This window comes from Copidosoma floridanum, unplaced genomic scaffold (genome assembly GCF_036245765.1).
Source record: "Copidosoma floridanum isolate Cflo_tuat_1 unplaced genomic scaffold, Cflo_Japanese_pri ptg000021l, whole genome shotgun sequence".
In the NCBI taxonomy this organism is placed as follows: domain Eukaryota; kingdom Metazoa; phylum Arthropoda; class Insecta; order Hymenoptera; family Encyrtidae; genus Copidosoma; species Copidosoma floridanum.
The window spans coordinates 14,064,060-14,076,667 of record NW_028321898.1 but is presented as its reverse complement, the minus strand read 5'-3'; positions in this window follow the sequence as shown (position 1 = coordinate 14,076,667).

The following is a 12,608-nucleotide window of genomic DNA, read 5'->3' as shown; positions in this document are numbered from 1 at the left end:
AGAGAATTCATAAATTATACGGTAAAAAGAGTAAAAATAATAGTTTTCGTCGGATAAATACCATCGTCTCTGGGGCTATTTTGCGGCCGGAGGGACGTAAGGTAGCCCCGGAGCGATGGCGCTTATGTGGTGAATTCTACTTTTCCTACCGAGGGCATACCAGCCTCTCAAAAACGCTCTAGGTATGAAAATAAACTTAAAAATATGACAAATATACGTACTTGGCAAACCCGGTTCTTTGGTTAACTGAAGACCATTGTTGTGAGACCACCCAATGATATTTATTATCCTTTCGATTTGTGGGTCCAAATCGATTTTGCTCTCTACATTATTGCCTGTAGCTGCTTTTTGAGATTGATGTTCTCCATACACATGACATGCTTTTCTTAGCGTTCCGCAGTATTGGAACCTTTTATAGCGCTTTTTTAAATTGGTTCTTTTTTTCTTCCAAAGAACAATATGTGTTCACTTTTTAATGTAAATTTTTTAACACAGAGTTTTTTTAATAAAAAAATAAAGAAGCACATTACTGTTTTCCAAGCTGTCCCATCTCTTGATGGACCGTCCATTTCATTCAGGAGATTGGCAAGAATTTCCCATTGCCTACTGAGGTCTTCTTTTCCGTTTGGTCCAACAAACTTATTCCTTGCGAGATTTGAGTGGCTCTCCATATAAGCAAGCAGAGCTCCCTTCTGAGCGGGCGTCATATTTTTTCTAGCCTTCTCAACTTTCCTATTTTTTTAATAATTTAGAACATTTTATATTTATATTTACAGTAGTACTGAAATTTTATGTTGTTACACGGTAAATTTTATCAACTTTTCAAAATTTAACCTTCAAAAAACAGATACCCACAAACCAAGTAAACATAAAGATTACACTTACAGACAAGCATTTTTACTCTTATTGGGCTTCTTTAATACCTTGCCCATGACTTGAACTGTTCAAATTTTTTATTATTTGTTTTATTAAATCAAAAGCTTTTCCGTACAAACAAGGATGATGCTTGAGTTTCTGACAAAACGACAAAAGATAACCACCAAAAACTTGAAGTTAGCTGACAAGCTAAGTTGGATGCGTAAATGTTTAGAGTAGACGGTAGCAACATTCAGAGTTCGTTTATTTTTTGTTTCAATAAGTTTTTGGTGATACATTACTTATTGTCAATTCCGGTATTTTGTAGATTCGTTCTTTAAAAGCTAGTAAATTTAAATCTAAATTACTTGTTTGAGAATGCTCGGAATAGCTGCAGTATTATTAGGGCTTAATAATGAAAGGCAAGAAAGAAGAGAAGCAAGAAAGCAGTTGAAATTGCGGCGTATTTTTTTAAGAGATAGCTCTGATCCATTTAATATTGGAGATGAGGTGTTCAAAAAAATGTACAGGTAATTTTTTTGTCAAAGTGCATATGGGCCATTCTACACAAAATAGTCTATTGCATGTCCCAGCAAAAATTGAAATATATCTGATTGGAACTATTTATAGGATGTATCCTAAAGTCGCCTTGTTATTTATTCAAATGATCGAAAATTTCCTGCCAGTACACGAATTAGGGATAGATCCTCGATTGCAAGTTTTGGCTGTTTTAATATTTTTAGCTGAAGACTCATATCAGAAAGGGGCTGGTAATGATTTACAGCATCCAATGAGCCAACCCACCTTCAGTAAATATTTACATGTCGTAATAACAGCCATCGATAGACTTAAAAATTGATATATTCGTTTTCCTATGACTCACGAGGATCGTGCAAATATACAAGCAGAGTCTGGAATATTATATTTTTTATTACAAAATTAAAAAAAAAAATAAAAAAATAAAAAAAATAAGTCTCAGTAATTAATTCCTTTTTTAGTTTTGATCATCGCTTAGGTTTTCCTGGGCTCATTGGAGCTATTGATTGTACACTGATGAAAATTTTTACACAAAGCGACCACGAAGAAGCATACGTGGATAGAAAAAACAATCATTCTTTGAATGTACAAATGGTACGTATGGTTTCGATGTCAAAATCCACAAAAAATGTATTATTCATATATTATTATTATCTCCAGATATGTGATATGAATTACAGAATATTATCTGTAAGAATATGCAGTGGATCCACAAACGATCGATATGTTTGGCGACACAGTGTAGTTTCGGAACTATATGTATCATCTAAGGGAAAACGTACAAAAGGGACCCTACTATTTGATAGGTTATTTACATTTTATACATAGTAAAAGAGAGCTTAGAAAAAACTCTATCGTAAGCCTTTTTCTCTCCAATACATAAGTGTTACATATTACTTATATATTAGGGGGCTGCGCCTCCTGCAACAACCCCAAAAAATTTAACTAATTATTTAGCCAATCACACAACTAATAATAAGGCTTCATCACGTGACTCATTATTTTTATAAGTTAAGATATGAAATATGTAAGGTATGTAACGTGAGCACTGGGTTATCCACGCAAAAAGTATAATCACATAAAGAAAGATAGACGGGGCCGTCAGACATAGGCGCTCTCTCAATGGTCTGATCACGGCGTAACTGCTCTCTCGTGCACTCTATTCTTATAACTCTACACGCAAAATCACACGTTCTTCTGAGTAGTTTTGAATTGACTAAAGTAAATGAGGACTATTATTTTGGACAAATATAAAATCAAAATTATTTTACTAAGGTAATGGGGGTTACACACCATCTCGGATTTTATTGACCCCGATGCCGGATGTTGTACAAGGATCTTCTGAAGATAACTTCAACAGATCTTTGCGTGGAGCCAGATGCAAAATAGAGCAGACGTTTGGATTGTTAAAGAATAAGTGGAGATGCTTAAATAATGCAAGAGCCTTACACTATGATCCCCATTTTATCTCTGAAATTATAAATGCTTGTGTGATATTGCACAATTTCCTGATATCTGAAGGGTAAGATTTTTTCATATGTTCACAAAATATTACATAATTAATATGGCTAAGAATAACAAGTTCATACAACCGAAAAAGTTATTATTATTTATTATTAGACTGCCTATATCAAACATAGCTGCTCAAGATATAAATGACAATTTTTATGAACGGAGGCATGTTGAAGCAGATAATGAGAATCTAGTTGGAATGGTGCTACGTCAGAATTTTATAAATAACTATTTTCAATTGCAATGATAAATCATTAACTGTTTTTAATCATTACATTTTTTATTCAATTACATAAATTGAACAAAGGGAAATACTTATAATGTATTAATTTCAAACTTCATTGGTTGATAATAATAAAGATGTTTTTCCTAAAATAACACTGAATTAATGATTAAAAAATTAATACTGCAATATGTATATATGGTTCGATAAATTTTCATTGACACTCGCATTAAAATGTCACTTTTTTTCAGCTAAACAGCAGCCCTTTGAGGTTCAGCTTATGCGCAGAATAAACAGAGTATCCACTGCACTACCATGTTCCCGTAGTACGTAGGCCGATTGTTTTTCAAATCAAGTCCAGAAGTTTTTCGCTGTGCATAATATAAGTATACATTGCCTTTACGTATATTTAATTTGTACATTTGTGGAGCACTGGAGCAGGAACCAGAAAGGTTAATGATAAGTACTATAAAATTTTGACGCGAATTCAAAAGCGCGAGAAAATAATCTCCCGCTTTTTCGCTTTTCCATACCTTAATCGAGCCCCTGAAGCCAACTTCGTCAGAGCACAAGACAAAAGGAGGAGAGGAAAAACTGAGTAAGGAAGAAGCAGTGAAGAACAAGGAAGGCGTCAGTGTCAAAAAAAGTGAAAATGCAGTGAGTAGGAAGCAGTCTAGTCAAGATGATTCTAGGAGGGTATCTTTCGAAGTAAAAGATGTCAGTGAGAGCAAAAAGATAATGCAGATGGAGATAAAAGAAGAATTAAGAAAATGCAGACAAGAGAGGGAGAAAAATAAGAAAATGAGGCAGAGTTACACAGAAGAGATGCAAAGTTTAAAACAAAACATGCTAGAGAAAAAACTGAAGGCAACATGGCGGGAAAATTTGCATGAAAAAGATTCGGACGAAGAGACAGTAAAAGTGGCCGAAGAGAGTAAGGGAGATCAACAAGTAGGAGATAAGACGTTAAACGAGATTTTTACATAAACCAGGAACGAAAGGACATTGCAAATCAGGCAAAAGAAAGTGAAAGAACATGATTATATAAATAAAGTAGTTTTTTGGAATGTAGTAGGGATTAGCAATAAGGATAGAGATTTCTGGGAATATGTAGAAGATGCAGATTTCGTAAGCCTGTTGGAAACCTGGATGAAGGAAAAAAATAGAATAATTTTAAAGAAAAATTGTCTACAGAATTTTTATAGGAGGCAGTGCACGTGGTGAGACATAACAAATACGGTAGGTTAAACGGGGGCTTCATAATAGGTTTAAAGAAGCGTTTTTAGAATGCAAACTGTAAGTTAACTGAAGTCATGGAGGTGGGTATAATCAGATCTGAACTAAAAGGATGGGGTGATAGAGGGGTAGGGATAAGTGTTATTTCAAAATATAATAGAGAAGATCTTATAAGGACTGTAGAAATTCTAGAAAATCAAGATATGGTAAACGAAGGCCGATTACTAATCGGTGGGAAATTTTTTATAAGAATAGGTAATGTGAATTGTGGTAGCTTAAAAAAAATGAAAGATTCGGGTGAAGCAAGATGTCGTAAGGACATATTGATAAGCAATAAGGGGGAAAGACTTATAGATTTGATAAATAACAGTGGTTGATTTTTGTAAAACAGCTCGATAGAGGGGGATTATAATGGGGAATTTACATATGTAGGGCATAAGGTAAAATCAGTAATTGATTATGTGTTAACTAATGAGGAAATGTTTGAGTGAATTCAGAGTTTTAAGGTAGGTAATAGGATAGAGTCAGACCATGTGCCGTTGGAAGTATTATTAGGGAAAGAAAAATAAATTTAAAAGAAACTACGAAAGTCAGACAGCAGGACGTGAGAAAAAAAGTGGTGGTTTCGTCGACGGAAGAAAGCATTGAATTATTTAAAATTGGCACAGAAGAAAGTTTAGGTGATAGTACAGGAGGAATGGAAAAAGCCTGGGGAATACTGAACAAACACGTGTTTAGTGCCACAATCAAAAAATTGATAAAAATTAAAATGAAGAGAATAGATTTTAAGGGTTGGTGGGACAGAGAGTCTAACAACAAAAAAAGGAAGGCAAAAAGAAGGTTGTTAAGGTAGCAGAAGGGGTGGGAGGACATGCTGGAGTACCTACCAGCTAGGAAAGATTGGAAAGAAACATGTTGGAAAAAGGAACGAGAATATAAAAAAAGACAAGTGGAAGAGCTAAGGAACGTTAAGCACGAAAGTGATGTGTGAAAGTATCTGAATAAATACAGGAAAACAAAAGGGAACATAGAAAATCACATAAGTCTGAACGAGTAGGTGTATCATTTTAGAGAACTATTAAGATGTAAAAGTAAGAAGTGTGTAGGTTCATGGAAAAAATGTGAAATGATAGGGAAGAAAGAGAAAATATAAGTAAGGTCAAAGTTAAAGCAGCAATTAGAAAATTAAAGAGAAAAAAGGCTGCAGGATATGACGGTATACCAAACGAGGCCTGGATCTATGGTGGGACAGGAGTCAGAGATAAGCTCACGTAAGTAATAAATAAGGTATGGGTGGGAGAAGGAATACAGGAAATATGGAAAACAGCGATAGTAGTGCCCCTGAATAAAAAGGGCGATAGAAATGACACAAAAAATTACAGAAGAATATCTTTACTTCCTACCGGCTATAAGTTATATACTGAAATATTAAAAGAGAAACTATTTGTAGAAATGGAGGAGAAGAAAATGTCACCGGAGGGTCGGGTGACATTCAGGACGAGTAGACCGACCTTTGATAATATTTTAATTGTGGACCACATTCTATAAAGGGAAAAAAAATGAAAAAAGAAAAGGGTAAAGTATTTGCACTTTTTTTAAGATTTTAAAGCAGCTTTTGATACGGTAAATAGGGAAAAGCTTTGGAATACAATGAGTAAAATAGAATTCAGTTGAAATTTAATCGAAAGAGTCAAGGAATTATCAAGGAAGAATCAAGGAAATGAGGGGTTATTCGATGAATTTTGGACTTTAAAAGGATTAAGATAGGATTGTGCGCTGAGCCCGACTCTTTTTTGTATATGTATATATCGTCGAGTTAGAAGAGATATTCAAAGCTAGGAATATTGGAGGGGTTATAATTAATAAAGTAAGGTTGTGGTCCCTTGTATACGCAGATGACATGGTTCTGTTAGCTTTGAATAAGAAGGATTTAGTGGATACTTTAGTGTATAGTGAATGTACACTGGTGGGGTGGAGAAGTCAAAACATACTAGCAGAGGATATGATAGGTGAGTGTATGAGGGATATAGACAATCAAGTAAAGAGAGCCAAAATTAAAAACTCAAAGTATAACTATAGATATAAAGATATTGTGGGAATAGGAAGTGCGGAGTACCTAAATAACCAATCCAAAGGTATAGTATATGGCAAAAGTGGAAACAGATATTGGTTGGAAATAGATATAAGATTATTTGAGTTTTGTAGTAGTAAGAAGGGAGCGTAGAACATTTAATAAAAGAGGGTGTAATTGTAAAAGAAAAATAAAGTATGCGGAGAATTAAATCGTGTTATAGATGTAAATGAAACGTTAAAGGATATTCACTCGTGTAAAATAGCGAAAATATGGAGCAGACTAAATAATATGTATGAGAAAAGGAAGTGTAAAATGTATACTAAGCGTTAAATATGTACATTTATAATGAAGTAAGTAAATAAAGTAATATTGTTATCTAGACATAGGATAAGACAGATATAGAATACATTAGTCTTACATACATGATTATACAAATCGTTATTTTTACTATATATTAGTTACGTTAGAAAATGGTTTAGAAAAAATTTTTGATACATTTATCATTAATTCTGTTTAAGCATTATCACTTTTCCAAAGAAACTTTTTGTGTAATGACATTCAAAACTCTATGATATTTTGTATGAAATAATCTAACAGTAATATTGAGAGTATCATTAGAAGTAATATTTTTTGGAAATTTTTATGAAATTTATTTAGTTTCTTTCTATTTTAGATGGCATGTTATCGTTATAAAAAGTCTAATTTTAATCTACGTTTTCTCATAATGGCCATTGCATCTTGGTAATGCTGTTGCATATAACTGGGACTGCCAATATATGTTGATAGTAAGATAAAAGGATCATCAATTTTTTCTTTTTTTTTAAAATTTTTTTAAATGTTCGAAGAACTATTAACAATTGCATCCAATAATCTTTTATAGCATTTAATTCTTAATTGTTTTCGCTTATTTGTTAAATATTTTAAATGGCTGTGTTCAATCATTATGTAGGAATGTATGAACAGTTGTGTCAATTTTTCGGCATACAGGAAAAAAATAAAATTTAGTTAATCAGGTCTGTATGACAATGTATATGAGAAATATTATAAAAGAGTAAGCTTTTATTTCCGTTTAAGAAATTCTATGGATAATTAGTGCTCTATCTTGAATTTCCTGAAGGAAATATTAAAAGAAATAAGAAATACCAATAATTAATGAAATACGACAATTTTTTTAAATTTGTTTTTTTTGGACGATTTTTTGGTAACGATTTCGGATCCACGGATGAATCAATATTTTCTGGAAAACTTGAGTCTGAAACGATAATTGCATCACATTCTGCGGTTAACAGTTTACTACATCGGTGTTGTTGATGTTTCCTAAATAACTTAATAGTTTTACTGGAAATCATTATTTGTTTAATTGTTGGTTGATTGCCATCTATATACAACTGACTATGCTTTGGTACTTTGCCATGATCTAATTTTAAAGTATCGGAAGTAACGTGACAGATTTGGCCTTGAATTTTAATATTATAAATAGACTTTTTTTTTTGTTCTAGATCGTTACTCACAAAAGATGCAAAACTAAAATGATTTTTACCTAAAAAAATGTAATTACATATTTACCTAAAAAAAAAAGTCAAGGACAGATCTCTTTATTTACCTGAGCTTTATTACGGTCTTTATTTGGAATAAACAGTATTTTCTTTACATCTTCGTAACCGCAGCCCCACAATTTTCCCGCAGCAGAACCTCTTTCCTCCACTATTACTGTAGAGAATCGTCCCTGGAGATGTAGATCAGAGTACTAAAAGTACCCAAAAGACTTTGGTATAAAGTTTAATAAAAGTTTATTGGGTTACAAGTACAAGTGTCTGTATTTGGAGTATTTTGGAGCTATTCGTTAGTATTAGGAAATGTGGCGTGTACGGGGCGACTGTAACGTAGAATGCGTAGCTATTTTAAAATTAAAAATGAAATGCTGTGTAGAGAGCAAGACCCCAGGGATCAAGCGTCACTCTCTAAAGTAAATTAGAAGATGATTTTCTAGTATTTAAAACAAGACAAGTATAAAATGAAAAAAGCTTATTGCAGGAAAAAGCCTTTCGGCAAAGGACCTGATTTATTACATCAAAGGGTTGTACATTAGTAAATCATGGGTGAGAATAACAAAATATGCTTAAGTAAATTAAGATATGTGTCAGTATGTGGTGTTCAAAATAACAATTGTACCTTGCCAGGAATTATGTTCGCGATGAATCTGTCGCTTAGATTTATTTAACGTGAATAAAGATGTAAGCAAGGAGCTCAACTTTTTTGGACCTGCTGGCCAGGCAGGACAACTTTTTTCGTCAACACGAAATTTCGTTAATGCCTCGCTGGGAGACGATGTTTTCTCACGATTGACGCAAGCTTGTAGTCGATCTCAATTTTCTTTTTAGAGTTAAAAACGAGGGTTAAAGCGACTTGCGATCAGAGAGAGGGCTTTGTGAGAAGTAAAGTTGTACACGCAAAAAACCGAAGATTTTTTCATACTCATATTCTGATCGTTTTTTCTTTATACATTTTTTTGTCAATTTACGTGCACGAATCTTAAGACTTTTATCGAACACCGAGATTCGTATTTTTTTAAGAGAATAAACTACACAACATACTCCCCCGCGTTTGTGAAACGTAAAGATGAGCAAAGTGTTTTGGTAATGAAAATTATTTGGCTAAGGTGTATGTTGATAAAGTGTACTTATGATTAAACATACATGCATTCAAAATAAACATGGGATGTGTACAAATCTAATTGCAATCTTAGGACCTGATTTTTCACAAGGATAAGTAAACATTTCGATAACAATTGAGTCTGAGATACGAACAATCACTAACGTTTAAACAAAAAGATCTTTCTTTAAGTAAGATGTTAGCAAAATTATAATTTTACTAAATTTTAGTTTCTTCTTCTGGTAAAGGACATAGATCGGTAATATTTCGTCTATAAGTTTTATTAGCTGTTATCACAGTCATCACTCGCACCACTCCATCATCTCCAGGGTGAACCTCAACGACCACTCCCAGCCTCTAATTAGCGCAAGGAATTTTTTTATCCATTAAAAGGACGACTGAGTTCACCTTGATTTCTCCCTTTCCTTCCTGCCATTTTTGTCTTTTTTGAAGTTTGTTCAAATACTCGATGTACCATATCTTCCAGAAATCGTCTCTCGCCTTCGATATGAAATTCCATAATCGCAAACGGTTTTCTGAAATTCTATGGAAGTCACGAATGGACAACAAAGTGATTGGTCTTCCTATAAGTAAATGTGCTGGTGTGAGAGCTTGCAGATCGTTATGATCTGAAGATAGAGTACAGATAGGTCTCAAATTTAAAATTTCCTCAACTTCAACGGCCAAAGTGTCATATTCTTCAAACGTGAGCACTTAAGCACCAACAACTCGTTTTAAATGGTGTTTAAATAATTTGACCGTTGATTCCCAAATTCTGCCAAATGTGGGGATAAAAGGGGGGGTAAAATGCCAAATGATGTTGTTTTGAATAGCATATTCATGTATTTTGCAATTAAATTGGTTTTATCTTAAAAATTCATAAAGCTCCTTAAGTCGATTATTAGCCCTGACAAAATTTGTTCTATTATCAGAAAAAACGTGCTGCGGTATTCTTCGACAAGCAATAAAACGTCTAAAACCACTAAGGAAAGCTTCAGTAGTAAAATCACTGATGATTTGACCCTGTTCCAGTTCCGAAGCTTTTTCTCTTTTATAGAAATATCGTACCAAAAAAATCGACACCAACTTTACTCAATTTCGGCACTGCATTAACTCACGTTTCAGGTAAATCACCCATTTTGGCATGAATAATAATCGGCTTATAATGTAGACAAGTAACACAATGTTGAACCACTCTGTGTACCCGATTTTTCCCGTCTAAAATCCAATAATTGTGCTGAATAAAACTCAAAGTAGATTAAATTCCTGCATGTCCATTTACCAGGTATATTCTGCGAATAATTAGATTGACAACCGGGTGTTTTGATGGTAAAAGGATTGGGCATTTATAATCATCTGAGACAGAAGAATTTTGCAAAACGACCACCAACTCGCAAAATACCTTCTGAATCAATAAATGGATTCAAATCCTTTAAACGCATAATTTTACCATGTTTGATTAAATTCATCTCTACTCCGAAACGATTAGCTTGTAAAATTCGAGAGATTACTTTTTCTGCTGCTAATTTTTCTTCTACCCAAATAACTTTACCGCGGTATATTTTATTTGAAACTTTAAACGCAAGCATTGAGCTACAAACTTAATTAAACTTGAGAAATCAGAAAATATAGTGAAAAAATCACAGCGTATGGTGACTGCTAAACAATTATTATTTTGTGTTACTGAAGGTGTGGTGATAGCGATATCTTGTGGGCATAGCGATTCGTGCTGAGATAACCATTTAGGAACAGTTAACCATGATAAATTAAACAAAAATTCAGACGGTGTCTGACCGTAAGATAAAGCGTCTGCAGGGTTATCAGCCGATCTTACGTTCTTCCACTCAACTACGTCGTCAAGAGTTTGAATTTCTCCTACTCTGTTTGCGTCGAAAATATCTAAATCACGAATTGATTTTTTTAATCTTGTGTAACACGGTCGTAGAATCGCACCAAAAAATAACATTACGGATAGGAAATTCAAAGGCTTCAAAACTTTCTTTGTAAAGCTTTACAAGATGTAAGGCGCCGCATAATTCTAAACAGGGAATAGTAAATAAACCCAAATAGTCAACCCATGCACGTTTTGCATTTAGCACCGATATATTTATGCATACCTGGCCATACATATCGCTGTTTAATAATTACGTCGGTAACTTTACCACTGGGGTACGCGGGTGTGTAAAAAAGGTCGAAAACGCGCTCTCGGAGGGATTCCGGAATATACGGACGGAGGATGTTGCCAGACACGTCCAACGAAAAAAAAGGTATCAGATACATTTTTGTCGAAAATGAGTTATTTGTACCAATCGATTCGTCAGAAAATTCTGCGCCTAGTAGCATATCTACAAATTAAATATATTATAACGTGATTTACTTATAATTTAACGGAAATTGAAAAAATTGCTAATAGTTTTTGTCAGCGATCTAACAAAAAGGGTAAGTGACTATAATTTTGGGTAAGCTGTATTTTTGCATGTACCCGTTTTTTACGAGAAAATTGCGTCGAGTTAGAAGGGTAAGTACAGATTTTCATAGTTCCCATCGAAAAATCGTTTTCTTTTGCGGAAAATAAAATAATTATACCATATTTATATACAAAACAGTTTCTCCGTGGTCCAATACTCAAATTATCATTGATTTTTGAAGTCACTTAGTTTTCCTTGATTTTCTCAGTTTGTCTCTCATGTCACTTATACCTTATTTTTCGTTGGACAGCAGTATAGACGATGGTGATCCTGCCTCCAGTCTATGCTTTTGAGTTTGAGTAAACACTTCTCTGGCTCTTTCAATAGCTCGTTGAGATCAGGGTCCAGTTTTTGAGCTTGCACTAACTTGAGAATTTTAAAATCTACTGGGAGGTAGATCAAATCGACTCAAGACAGTGTGTCTGTGACTATGTTATCCACATCTGCTATGTGTTCAATTCTGGTAGAGAGCTGTGAAATATACGATGGTTGGCGAGCCTGTCGGGGAGAAGCTCTCTCGGCTTTTTGACGAAAAGCGTAAATTAAGGTTTTGTTATCAGTGCGTATGACAAAATCTCGACCCACTAAAAAGTAGCTGAAGTACTTAACGGCCTTAAACAGGGCTTTAAGTTTGCAATTGTGCGGACAATACCTCGTTTTTTTGGGGAGAAACTTTCATAAAAAGGATCCTAATGGTTTCCAAGAGCTCTCCAGAAGCTGCTCTAAAACGGCTCCCATCGATAGCTCGGATGAGTCAGTAACCAAACGAGTTGTAGCCTCTGCAGAGGAGTGACTGTTAAGAACGGCGTTTGCTAGGTCAGTTTCAACTTTTTTAAGCGCCGACTTGATTTCGGGCAACCACATGATCTCGCGGTAGTCATTTTCCAATGCCCCCTAAGTCAATTCGTGGAGAAGAGCTTGGACGGACGCTGCATGGTTTAGGTAACGTCGGTAAGTATTAACCAAACTTAAAAAGCGACGTAGCTGAACGATCGTCTTGGATTTTGGGAAATCTGCTAACACTTTAACTTTTTCTGCCGTGGCGCTCAAA